The sequence below is a fragment of the Lissotriton vulgaris genome, chromosome 4_1, assembly GCF_964263255.1.
Source record: "Lissotriton vulgaris chromosome 4_1, aLisVul1.2, whole genome shotgun sequence".
Classification (NCBI taxonomy): Eukaryota; Metazoa; Chordata; class Amphibia; order Caudata; family Salamandridae; genus Lissotriton; species Lissotriton vulgaris.
This window is the reverse complement of record NC_141691.1, coordinates 1,250,482,640-1,250,496,373: the sequence shown is the minus strand read 5'-3', so window position 1 is coordinate 1,250,496,373 and position 13,734 is coordinate 1,250,482,640.

Below are 13,734 nucleotides of genomic sequence, written 5' to 3'. Positions count from 1 at the left end.
CCCCTGAGCCCAGCACAAGGAGAACACTGGTCACAAATGCATCATGAAGGTTGTTATCTCAGTCAGAGATAGGAAAGATCAGGCGAAAAATGGGAATGGTTGCCCTTCATCGTGACCCCCAAGGGCGATAAGGACCTATATTTTCAGGATGTTGCTGGAGTTTTACTGTCTCATGGAGATGATATAACCTCATAAGTAATTACTGGGACAAGGATGAGGGACACAGGGGTAAAGTGAAGTATTTTCTTGCATTGCTCTCCACAACAGACCTCTGACTGGTAGTCCTATGATGCCAAGTTTCCCTATAAACCCAGTATTAAAATACTGTGCATATGTCTAGAAAGTTCAATTTTTTAGTTTGGCTGTCCTCAGTCATGAACATAGAACTTTGTTCTGGGGCAGTTTTATGGTGCATTAGAAATATCCTATAAAATATTGATGCAGTGGAGTTCAGTTTTTTCCTAGTGCGAGATAGCCCCCTCATTCACCATTCCAAGTTCCTTGGCTTAAAATGAGGCCTATAGCAGTAATACTGCTGGTTCTCCATTATTCTAATTTGCACAACTCGAATCCTGAGGTTTTTACTTTATAAACAGCGCCATGATTTCCATGGTCAAATTAGGGAGGAAAAAACACAGAACTGTGATTTCATTTTGCACGAATTGTAATGCTGAATCAGGTACAAACCCATGTTTCCACCTGAAGGCAGGATTACCAGCCCAACAACAAGGAGGAACTAAGTAGTTCACATGTTGTGAGGGTACAGTACACAGTGGGAAGACAGCATTAATCCATTCACTTTCAAACATGCTAATATCTTTTATCCCTGCTTAAAGGGTTCAATTTCTTACTGATTTGACAACAGAGCACCTGACAACAGAGCACCTGGGTTGGTTGCTCAGAGAAGAGCAATATGGACTCGGTCCTGTCATTTAATTCACCACTAGGTAGGTCAGCCATTATATTATTGTTCAACTTTATCAGCCCTGTGCATTTCCCCAAACTGAGTTTGCTAAGTGTAGGGATTCCTATTTATTAAGGTTTTAAAAAATGTTCATGCCCTCTCATTCTTGTGGTCTTGTGAATAAGTCCTGTATAGCTCCAAACATCTCCCAAAGTGTTACTTACTAAATCAAGCAGGTAACATTCATTAGTGGTGCCTGTATTCAGAAGAGCGATGACCCACATCACCCAGTTTATGACTGTCTTGTACTACCCAGCTGGAACACAGGAATGGCCATTTTCCTTCTTGTTTAGGGTCCAGAGCATTCTTGCTAAGCCACTGCCCTCCTCTTTGTAACCATGGATACTCATTGTCCCTATTTCAGGATATGACTCTGACTTCCCAAATATTTATTGGAAAAGAGGCTCTCCTCATATAGTTCCAGTCCTTCTCCCAAAGCCCTGGAACTCACCAAAGTGTTGTCTCCATGTGCATCACTCACTTTCTGGTGATCCAAGGAATTGGCAACATCTTCTCTCTGATCTCTGCATTGCAGTGTGACTCTCGGGGATGGGCCATATGACACAGAGAGCCTAAAGACATCTGCTTGACAGTGTCTCAACAAGGTCAAGTGCTTGGCATTCCAGCTCTGGTGTTCCATTTGGTCCTTCCAGGCCTCACAGGATCCTCCCGCCACAGATAGAGTTTGGTCATTGCCACCTATGCCAGGTGTGGCAGAGGCCACATTGAGATGTTATGCTGTCAATTCCCTGAGAATACCACTCTAGTCTCTTCGGAGACCAGCTCTTTTCAAACATGTAGAGATCAGCAATTCGCTGAAAACCTGGTTTCCAACAACTAATAATTTCAGTGATGAAAAATTAACATAATGTAACATATTTTGAAACAACAAAACAAACTGGAATGTTCCAGAGTTAACTTTTGTTATCACAATTTCTATAAATTCAGAGAAGTCAAATTGAGACAAGGAATAAAACAATGGATCATTGTTAAAGTGAGTTCCTTGATTTGACTCAAAAGAACCCGGCATTCCATACCGCAGGACTAGTTCTCTCAACAGCAATTTAGCAACAGTGAGACTGTCATTCTTCTCAAGATTCACCTGTGAATTTTCCATGAGATGTGCATGCCACCATGGCACAATAATGTGCTACCTCGTCAGCAAATCTGTTGCCAGCTGTGACATAGCCATTGCCACTTTGGTGGGCTGCGCCCTTAATTACAGCAATTTTGGTGGGGAGTTGTAATGCATCTAGTAGCCTCCTGACATGGTCACCATTTCTTATTGGTGACCAAAGGAAACCATGAAACCTCTCTGTGACCATAACTATCCAAAATCATGGACAGCAACAAAGCCATACTGACTATCTGTAAATATAATCACTCTCATTTGGGCTTTTAAATGACATGCCCTGGTAAGGGCAATCAATTCTGCAACTTGTGCTGAGTTTATACTCTGAAGCTAGGAAGCTTCAACAATTTCTTGGATTGGGCATGCAGCATATGCTGCTTTCAGGAATCCATCATTTGTTCTCAAGCATGAACTATCCACAAATAATGCGTGATCAGCTCTTATTAAAGGATCTTTTATGTCTGGTCTTGTCTTGGTGCATAATTATGTGACATCAAGACTGTCATGTTTAAACTCATCAGTGTTTTCAGGAAGGGGGGCAACAGTGTAATGGATTGAAAATCTGGCATCGTTTTAACTAGATATTGTCAGAAGCCAGAATCCACTGCTCAGACTTAGTAAATTGGGAACTTGTCAAATATTGGGTTTTGGTTTGGTAAGCAAGATCTCCACTGAGTGTGGCACCATGGGAATTAGAGGAGGCCCCACCTCTATGCTTTCAAACCTCTAAAGACAGAGACTTACAGCAGATACCCATTTCAGACAACCAGAGAGCCCTGCTGCTACAGGGCCATGGAAACTAGAGAAATAGGCAGCAGGCCTTTAGGCTTCACCATGCATTTTGGTAAGCACTGAGAGCGCGCAGCCATCCATCTCACTGCAAAACAAGGTAAATCTCTTTGCATAGACTGACATTCCTACTGCAGGGGCACAACAGAGACTTTCACTCAGGAAAGCCTTAATGCATTTGGTGTTCCATGGAAGTGGATCAGGCATCAGCCTTAGCAAAGGCTTTGCCACTGAGGACAAGTTGGATGTCCAATGTCTTTAGTCGCCAACCATTCCCAAAAACATTCTGTCATGGTGCTAGCTCTGGCAGCCTCCTCAAACCATGGAGCAAACAACCCATCCTCAAAAACGTTAGTCTCACCTGGTGTCATTTGTGTTTTAAAGACTAATCTATGTCCTTCTCCCAAAGATTGAATAGTCTGTGGGGGTGTCCAGACAAAAATCTGTGAATGTTCGTTCAACCCTGTTCTAGTCGGTTCCCCAACAGCTCCTTGAACTTGAGGCATTTGAGATAAAATGTTTTGGAGCATTTGGTATGCACATCTCTACTGGCTGTGCTGTAATCACCCTGGTAACAGGTGCTGGTGAAGTTATCATGGAATCATAACACCTGGAGTCATTACTGTCTGAAGAGTCCCTCCTCGAACTGGTATGTTATTTGTTTTTACCTGATGTGTAACAGGCTGTCTCGCAACAAACTGTGTCATTACAGGTTGTGCTACAATTGGCTGTGTTATTGGCAATGATCTATCAACTTGATATGCATCTGTATCAACAGAGGCTCTAGCCACTGTCACGTTACAGGTTGTCAATCTTTCAGTCTCAGTTATGGAACCCACATAAGGTGGTGGGCGTGCAGCAAATAATTTGTCCAGAGTATCATCCCCGAATTGGTGTCAGTATTAGAGTTCTTTTACTCCTTTGTCTCATTTTTCCTTTTGATTTGAGACTTTTTTGGTTTCTCAGATCTTTCTGGATTTTTGGATGGAATCACTAGATATAATATAGATCCCCTCCACTATTCTTTTCTCCATCTCTGCCGTCTTTCGTCCCATACAGCGTCTGCAAAACTTTTCACAGCTTGCTTAGTTCTTTTCAGAAATTTCACTTTCTCTCCATCACAAGAAAATCTCTCCCATGCAATTAAGGCTTCAAATTGTGTGGGCCTAGGAGGTGGTTTCATTTCACAAAGTATCTCTCTCATTCTGTCAATAATTCTCAAATTAAAGGTACTCCATCTAGAAAAACTTAATGGACCCTCTTTCTTAGTGATCTTGCACCATTGGTAAAGCCATACACCTGTGTAACCCTTCCTCAACCATCATATGGTAAGCAGCCATACCCTCAGGAGGTTCCTCTTCACCTTCCTGAATAGCAATAGTCACATCACCTCTTATCATACTTGTAATAGTTTTGAAAAAATTCAGGATTTCTGATTCAGTATAATAGATGGCACAATCGAAAAATATAAACCTTCAGTGTTTTGATTCTGTTCCGTATCCTGCAGATTCCGTGAGCCCTTTTTCCAATCTCAGTGGACTCTCTAAGGCAACCAGCCAATAATAGCACATCTTTTCACACATCTTAACCAATCCCAGCACGGCGTTTCACAGCTACTGACCAATACCAGCGCAGCACAATATGACATCACAGCGTAATCCTTGCAGCATCTACCCCTCATTTACAATTTCTATGTATTTAAACAAGATTCAATTCTACAATTCTATGCACATAAAATAACAGACTTTGTCTGCTCTGTAGGAGAGTAGGGTCTGTAATCCTATGGTAACCCCCGATTGTTTGCTTTTTGCTTTACTGGTTTACGACTTTCCCTGGCTGTGGGCCTGCTAATCAGACCCACAGCCTAGCTGTTCTCTCTCTAAATTTACCTTAGGTGCATTTACCAATTGGTACTGGGCCACCTTATCAGACCCTGTACAGGATACCTTAGGTATCCAGGGCATAGGTGTACCCAGGGCCCACCAGGGGCTGAAGCATGTATTATGCCACCCCTGGCAGGCCATCTAAACAGACACAACTGGCTTCACGACATCTGGGGCAAGGTGGTGTAATCACCCTTTGCTTTAGATAGAGTATCCCTATATCTAAACCTAAAATGGACACATGTATTCCTATCAGTCACTCCTATGGCAGGCCTTATCAATACTGAAGGCAGAGTGCTTGGAACTATGTGAGATGGTGCTCTGGCATGAGCTGAGCCCGTTTGCAGCTTGCAGAACCAAGTCCTAATAGCTGTTCCATGATAGCGCGTACCATATACTCTTAAGTGCATTATAATCCTCGCGGTTATTTGCTAACTTTGGTATCGCATTATCAAAACATGTCGAATAAGGTGTCATACGAGTTGGAATACTACCCCCTCGCCAGTTCTGGCGACGGGGGTAGCATTCCACCCTTCTAGAGGGACACGACATGTATGTAACTGTGAACCCGGTTAAAGTTAACTTGAGCCTCAGCATCACAAAATGGATGCTGCCACCACAGACACAAGTCTGACCTCCTGCTGCTGGGAGTCCTTCCAGCAAAGGAGGCTTGGACAAAGGGTTTCCTGCCTTTGGAGGTGCTAGCACCACCCCAGAAAGGATTTTGTGTATTAGGTAGGACAGGGCTGAAAGGAATGAGACATGCCTGGGGCACACAAGGTGTCCCTGTGCATAGTCCAGTCTAAACCAGTTCCTGGGGCACTCCAGCCCCAGAGCTGGTGCAAGACCGGACAAAGGATAGGGGGTGTAACCACCCCCCTTCCTGGTCCTACCCAGGGGCGGGACCTAGTCGTAGTGCAGCCCCCTTTAGCCGAATAAAGGTAGGAGCTGGGCCCATTCTAAAGCAGATTAATCTTGACAACTTCCATGAAGAACTCTTGACCTTCGACCTCCTGATCATCAGAAGACTGAAGAATCTCCCCTATGGTCAGGGAGTGATCATCCTGCTTCGCAGGCACCATCAAGCTTCAGTGCGGTTTGCTGTAAGTCCTTCCATCCCGGAATCCGACGACTCAGCTCCACAAGACCCAGACCTCCAGACTCCTCTGACCTCTACCCACATCCACAGCACAGCTGGGACCCGTGGGTGTGACGAGCAACGTGGAGACGGCCATCTTGAGAAACCTGCACAGCGCTTCCAGCACGACCGCCGAGGGATCCTCGAGTGAGTGCATTGGGGTCTGAGAAGCCCCACAGCGACGCAGCTTCTGCACCAAAGACCAGCCCCCCAGCATCCACAAAATCTGCAAGGGGCACTTTTGCCTGGTTGCTGCCCTTCCTGTTGTCTGGTCACTTGCTGGCTGGCCTGTGACCTCTGAGATGACGACCTGAAGATTTCACCACCGCTGGTCTGGTCCCCAAGACTGTCCCTTGCTTCCTTGTAAAAGAGAATCACCCCGGACCCTCCTGGTCCGCACCAGACGCCATCTTTGTTCCACCGCGTGGCTTGCATTAGCCAAGGCCTGTTGTCCAGATCGACGATCCGACACCGCCAACAGCAGCAGACTACGTGGGACAGCTCGTGCCTCCAGCCTGGTTGTGAAGAACAGCTCCTGGTCCGCGCAGCTACAGAGAGAAGTGTCCCATCCTCCACCTGACTACGGCGACAGCATCTGGTTCCCTCCTGGTTCCAGCACCGTCACTGGCTAGTGACCGAGACTCTGTCCCCTTCCCTTTCAGGACTTCTTCTTCCTAGTTCCATCCTTGGAACCACCAGACTCCTCCATCTGGCTGCCTGCCAGCAACTCCTTGTTTCAGGCATCACTGGGGTCAACGCAGCAAACCCGAGGCAACTTCAGCCCTATGCACCCGCAGCCTGTGGGTGAGGTAACTAAAGCTTCTAGGTGCTGAAGTCTGTGTACACTATCCTCATGTCCAGGTCCACTGTGGTTTTCCCTCCATCCAGCCGGGTTCGTCCGGAATCCGTAACTTTCTAAACTGTAATATCCATAGACGTTGGTACGCATCCAGCGTGAGAGTTTCCACTCTGCACGTGAGTCCCGTGGGCCTCCTGCTCCCTACTTACCTAGTTTGTAGCGTAGTCCCAGCGATCCTTCAGCCTCTGGATCTCCTTACAGTACTGTATATGGTTTGTCGTGCCCCTAAGGCGCACTTGTAAATATTGTGCGAACTCGTATTTCCTTTTAGTATTGTCACGTGCTTAGCCCTCTGACCTCATAAAGAGTTCAGAGGTGTATGTTAGTTAATAAATATCTCTTTATTTTCATAACAACCTGTGTGGTGTCCTTTCACTTGGTATTCAAGGGGTTATATGTGGTAAAACAGCTGGCTTCACATGCCATTCAGAGTTTAGCCTAAAGACTGCTTTTGTCCACGCTACTAGGATAGCTGGTTTATAAGGTTGACTTACAACCAATCACCATAAGGGTTGTTTGGACTGATACAAGGTGATCACTAGAACTAGTGAGCATCATATATCAGGCCAAATTCTCACATGCTCCTTCTAAAGAAATCAAATTGAACAATTGAACATCTGGACATTTTAGGTTTTTACACATTCTGTCTTCCTTAATCAAAAAGGAGTTTGACGTATACCAATGAAATCTTGACCAACGGGAATTCACCTAGTCAATCCATTGTCTCCTTTGTGCATCAGGTTCCACTTACACTGATCAATATTAGAAACATTATAATTATTTAATAAGCACATCCACACAAAATGTAGGAGAAAGTGCCTAAAACAACAAGAGTCTATTATCAAAAGAGTACACTGGAAGGCAGCTGTGCACATGAATATTCATTAGTGAATAATAGCCCTCCCTTGACCAAAAGGACTGGGATCAGGTCAAGTAATTTGTTGATGCACACTGTTCGTCCGTGTTGACGTTACAGACTTTCTGATGCTTAGACTGACACTTCAGTTGTAGTAAATTGGAAATCTTTAGGACTGGTTCCACTAAACTTAGTCTACTAACAGGCAAATCCATGGGGATGCCCGCAACTAGCAAAAGTCACACAAAAGTCTCTTGAATACCTCAGCAGTTAACTGGGACTTCTAAAATAAGGAATTACGGGTCATATGTATCAAGCAAATTCGCAAATGCCGAAATTCGCAGAATTTCGGTGTTTGCGAATGCGAATTTGCTAATGGTATAATAATGGTATGTATTAATGAAATTCTGGTCCAAAACAAGGAATCGCAAAATTTGTGATTCCTTATTTTGCAATTGCATTTAAGGAATCACAAATTTTGCGATTCCGTAAATGCAATGTATGAAGCAAAAAAATGCAAATTGTCCTTAAGGAATCGCAAATTACCACCAACTTCAAGTTGGTGGTAAGTTGCGAATTCCTTGAAAAATGCAAATTTTTGCATTTTTCAAAGTGCCATGTGACGCACATACATGCCCTGAGAGCATATATGTGCGCCACATGTGCACCCATGCTCATTTCAGGGGTGCAACGGGGTATCCTTTGGACACCTCTGCACCCTTGAAATAATTCTCAATTTGCGATTCTCAAATTGTGAATCGCAAATTGAGAATAACTTTCCATTCATTCCTATGGCCTCCTGGCCCATGGAAATGAATGGGAAAGTATTCCCTAATTGGGATTCGCAATTTGCTAATCTCAATTAAGGAATACTAAGAATTTGCAAAAAAAATGCAAATTTGTACATACATCCCAATTTGCGATTCTAAAAAATCTAATCAGGTTCTAGTAGCCTTCCTTTCCAAGCACTCTAAACTTCAAGAGGCAGGTTACAAAATATGTTCTAGTTTGTCCACAGCAGACCAAGGGTTCAAATAGATGTGTGAATTTGTTAAGTTGGTTGTCTTCCTCAACCATAGAACAAATATTTGGAGACAAAGACTCAATAAAGCATTGCTTAGTTATTTAGGGACATATTTACGAGGGCTTTTCATCATGCTTGCACCACGCAACATGGTACATGCACAACGCAAACCTCTCAGTCATATTTATGAAGCCACTCTTTTGACTGGAATGGAAATATGGAGTAATGCACCGCAGCGCAAATTGCTGAGTTGGCTTACTCTGCGCAAGGGAGGCATTCAATGGGCATTGCAGTGGGTGTTCACACGCAAGTCTCGTGGTTTTTTACGCATTCCTAGATTTACAAGACTTCTATACCTGGGAATGCGTCAAAATCGTATGCCTCCCCGGGTGAAGCATAGCAAGGAGAAATATCTTTATTTATCCTCGTTTTTTCCTCTTCCCATGTGTGGTGCATTCTGCAGCACACATAGAACAAGGAACACGGCCTCTTGCATTGTTTTTGTGCAGGAAGATGCCCCTTCATGCACACAAATGATCCTGCCTGTAACGCAGGCACTACTACCCATGGTGCATGGGTGCCTTCGTTGGCGCTATGCTGCCGAAACGGCGCCAGCGGGAGAGAGGACAAGAATGCATTGTATTGGATAAATGCATGCATTCCTGCCCTTTCCCTGTGATGCAGTAAATATGCCCCCAAGTAACTCACAAATTGCCTACTAATGACTATCACATGACTGCCAATGACTATTAACCCACTCAACCCCCCCAAACCCCCACGCGGATTGCCGTTTTGAAAGACTATACTGAATGGCAGATTCATGACTGCCCCCATACGGTGTTGCATTGTTACAGCAGCTATTCAGTGATCACATTATGCTCACACAAGTACTTTTCATTACCATTGGTCTTTGATGGAAGAAGTGTGGCGCCGCGGCTAGGGCGACTCACTCCGGAATCTGGGGATCCTAGTTCGATCCCCGGCGGCAGATTAGCTCAGCACCATGTGACTCTGGGCAACAGCTTGCTTAATCTTCCCGACAACCCCAAGTGCCTAGAGACCCTTACGGGTGATTGTGCACTTTACAAATGTGGATAATTATTATTATTATTATCTTTACGGGCAACCTCCCTATTCAGCTCTGCAGTATCCTGCAAGCAAGTGCATAATCATACATCAGACAGGTCTGTGAAAATCACTACTTACTTTGTGGTATGCAACTTGTCATTGCCAGAAAAGGCTTCACCGGGATTTTCTGTTAGAAAACAAATGACACATTCTTGTGCTTTGTCCTGTAAACAGCTTCTCATCCAGCTCCATTTCACTTCACTGGCTTCTAAACGGGCATCAGTGAAACTTGTCTTTGAAAGATGACAGCTTATGAATCGCGGGTGCTAAGAAATAATAAAGGAAGTGACTTGGTACCCTGGAGCAGCAGCCTGCAAATATCCACCCTACATAAAAGGAGGGGAAGCTTCATTTAATGACCTGTGTGTGTAACAGCTCTGAACTCTACACTTTATACAATATATACATTTTATGAGTAGTTGCAGTTTATAAATTCAAGCATCAATAAGACATCAGTGATTCATGGAAAAAGAGCATTAAACTAAAACATGAGCAGATTGGATTTTCCAATCTGGCAAATAATTTGGACGGGGGGCACACAGGGCTGGTTTAAAGTGAATGGAAACAGAAAATCAATTTCTAGAGGTGGCAGGAAGTCCGCCAGTGGTTTCCTGTCTAGTTTTAGGACTTTCTCCATTACCACCAAACTCTAAGACAGACCCTGAGACTATCTAGGAGTAAATGTTTGCTAGATATACTTTAACATTTTCTAAACTGTGATTATTGCTGATCCTGCAGCCGGCATTAAGATTTCCTTAAATGTTACAGATGAAGATGTTGTTGATTTGTGGCTCAACCAGTCAGACTCAGCTACAGCAGCAGTGGGGGCCCAATCAAATCCTTTGGCATCTGATAATTAGTTACATCTGGAATTATGGACAGCTTTGTTTAATTTAAATTGACAACCGGTGGGTACTTTTTAAGCAAAGAGTGACATAGCTACGGTTTATATCCCTTCTTTATTGTTTAGATCAAATTCAGAGTGACCAATTTCCTAAGGAAAATATATGACTTATGACTAATACTTCTTAATATGGGAGTCATTTATATATTTGCAAGATCCTACGTATTGGTTTTTAAAACTCAAGAACTGGTGTACGTCAGTGAAATATGAGTGTACAATCTAATAACATGTACAGAACTTATGCACTTTTGTGTTAGAAGTTGCATTTCTGGACATCCTCGAGGTGTGTCAGAGAAGTCATCTGGAATATCCCAGGTGTAACTTTTTAATCCTATACTATCATTTATAAGTAAGTTCCCCACATCTCTAACCATTTAGGTTACAGTCACAGGTACTTGTGAGGCAGAAACAACGGCTGCAGAATGAGTGGAGAGGGGCGCTAAACAACCACCTTTTCACAATGGGGTGATAATAAGAAAGGATGAAAGAAAAGAAAGATTTTCTACAGTTAAAGAATGTGACCAATTTCTAAAGTTAAGTATTTTACTTAGTGCATGAAATGCACAGACCTCGAACTAGAATAACAGTTGTAAGTTTTTTTCCCCTCGTATATCTAATACACATATCACTGTTCCTTATGATAATCATAAGTTACGCCTTTTTGAGAAGGGTGTTCAATAACCCCACTCAGTATATATTAAGAACAGAAGTGTAACTTACCAGAATTGTAAGTTACAACTATGTTAGTAAATTGTATTAAATCAGGCCATTGGTGTTTTTCTTAAAGTTGTTAACCCCTTCGCCGCAGTGCGAATTCCGCTGCAGCACGGTGGGGCTAGGGGGTGAGCGCAACGCTTCTGTGCTCATTAGGGAACCACGTTGTCATGAGTCATGGGCGGTGTGGGCTCATGACGGCATGGTTTCATCATGATCACGCCCGCTCACTAATTCGCCCGCACAGGCAGGGAATTAGGCCCGAATAGGTGGAGCGGCAGCAGCATGATGGAACCACACCGTCATGAGCACACGCCGCCTTTGGCTCATGACGGTGTGGTTCCATCATGCGCACGCCAGGGGTTAAAATAATGGGCCCTTTATGGCTTTCAATAGGATACCGCTGAAATAGATTGATTTGATTGGATGGTGTTCGTGCTAACTCTATGATCTAGAAGATAACTATGGTTCCAGGTCACAAGGTACTTGTGCACCTTAAAGACTCTTAGGCACATAAATTCTTGACTTTGCATATGCAAATCCACTTTCTTGACTTATGGAGTGTGAATTTCCACTTCCGGATGAATTTACATGCTCCGGTTTTATGAGATTTTCCGCATGACCATATTTGACCAGAGAAGACTTTTGTGGGCTTTTCACATTGGAAACAGACACCTCCCAAAGTTGAGAAACACCCACCCACGCATATAGTTGAAGGTCTGTGGTTAATCGGACATTTTTCGCACTTTTCCATCCTGAAAATGGTCTGCAAAATCATTTTACAGGTGGCCAAACAAGAAAAAACGTTGAAAGTGCAAGTACACTTTATCATGCCTCGTCACTGTGGAGAAATATACACATTAATATTGTTGTGTGAATTTTTTTATGTTTTGAGTACTCTGGGAACCTATGACAATCAGAGCAGTCATGTAATTCTTTGAGATCTCTCAGAAAGTCTGTATGTGTACATTTCTGATTCTTTATTTTCTTCTTGTGAATTGGGACATCAGCATGAAATTCATTTGTAGATAAAGCCTGTATCTTGCTAATACCTGTTGCACTTCTGACCAAGAAAGGATTTGGAATGTTCTGAATTTGGGATGCTTTTAAACATCTGTTAAGTGAGATGCCCAAGACTGGCTACAGCCTGTACATCTCTGGGCTCCTTAGGTTAGAGTTAGATCTTCTGTAAGGCGGTATAATGGCATCTCAACATCCACAGATAATGTCCTTAACAGTACATCCCATCCATCACCAACTGATCGACTGTTACTTTAGTGCCAAGATTTTTACTCATTCTTGCTTTATACATATCACCCCCCATGCTTTCTGATGCTAACGCAACATGCGGTGTAGCATTTTACAAAAACACTCTGTAAAATAATAAAGTCCGTTTGTGAATGTTGGTATGTAATCTATTCTTGATTGATTTACAAAGAAAAATCTGTGCTATAATATTACGCCAATGAACAATTGCAGATTCTAATAATTTTCAAGGTGAGAAAATGTCAGATCGGAGTCCGCACAAAGATTTAAGGCAAGCATTGTCTTGATATCCCCTCCTCCCTTTGTGTCGGCTTACTATTATAGATTTCTTCGCAGTCAAAAGATAAATCCACAGGTTAATACCATTTGAACCTGTCAGGGGTCCTACCTTTAATTCTTGACAGGCATAAAAGAAACAATTTTGGGTCATAAATGTTTTTAGGACTGAAAAAAGGCTTTGGGGCATATGTACAAGCCCCTATCGCCACGGGAATGTCACTTTTCGTGAAGTTCCCATGACGATAGAGGGCCTTGCCTTATGTACTAGGGAACGTTAAGCCACTTAACATGGCTTAACTCTGCCTTAAAAGTAGGTATTTTCTTGCTTTGCCATCCTGTGTGCCTGTGCTAGGTTTGTGGATTGACTGTCTGGGTTTGGAGAGACAGAAGCTGGGGATGTGCATTCTGTTCAGACAGCCACTTGGGGGGTGTTTGAGGTGTGTTCTGCCTTTCCAGAGTGAGGCAGGGCTGGGCTGAATAGCCCTGGGCTGCATTCAGAGTTGGGGGAGGAGATTTCTTTCACACCTGAATGGGCCTGGTCTGTCTTTAACAATGCTGTCTCCACCTCCTGCCAGAAAGCTGCACCAGAGAGGACAGAACTGGTTTTGGCTGGGCATAATTTTGTATTATAAAAAGAGGGGTTCAGACCCCAGACTTTTAGATTACTTCTGGGAATCAAGAGGAACCTTTACCAAAGAGAAGAGCTGGAGAAACTGAGGAGAAGTACTGCCTCTTTGCTGTTTGCTGTTTGCTGTCTGGGGATGGCCTGCGGTGTGTGTTTCTGTCAAGCAAAAGAAC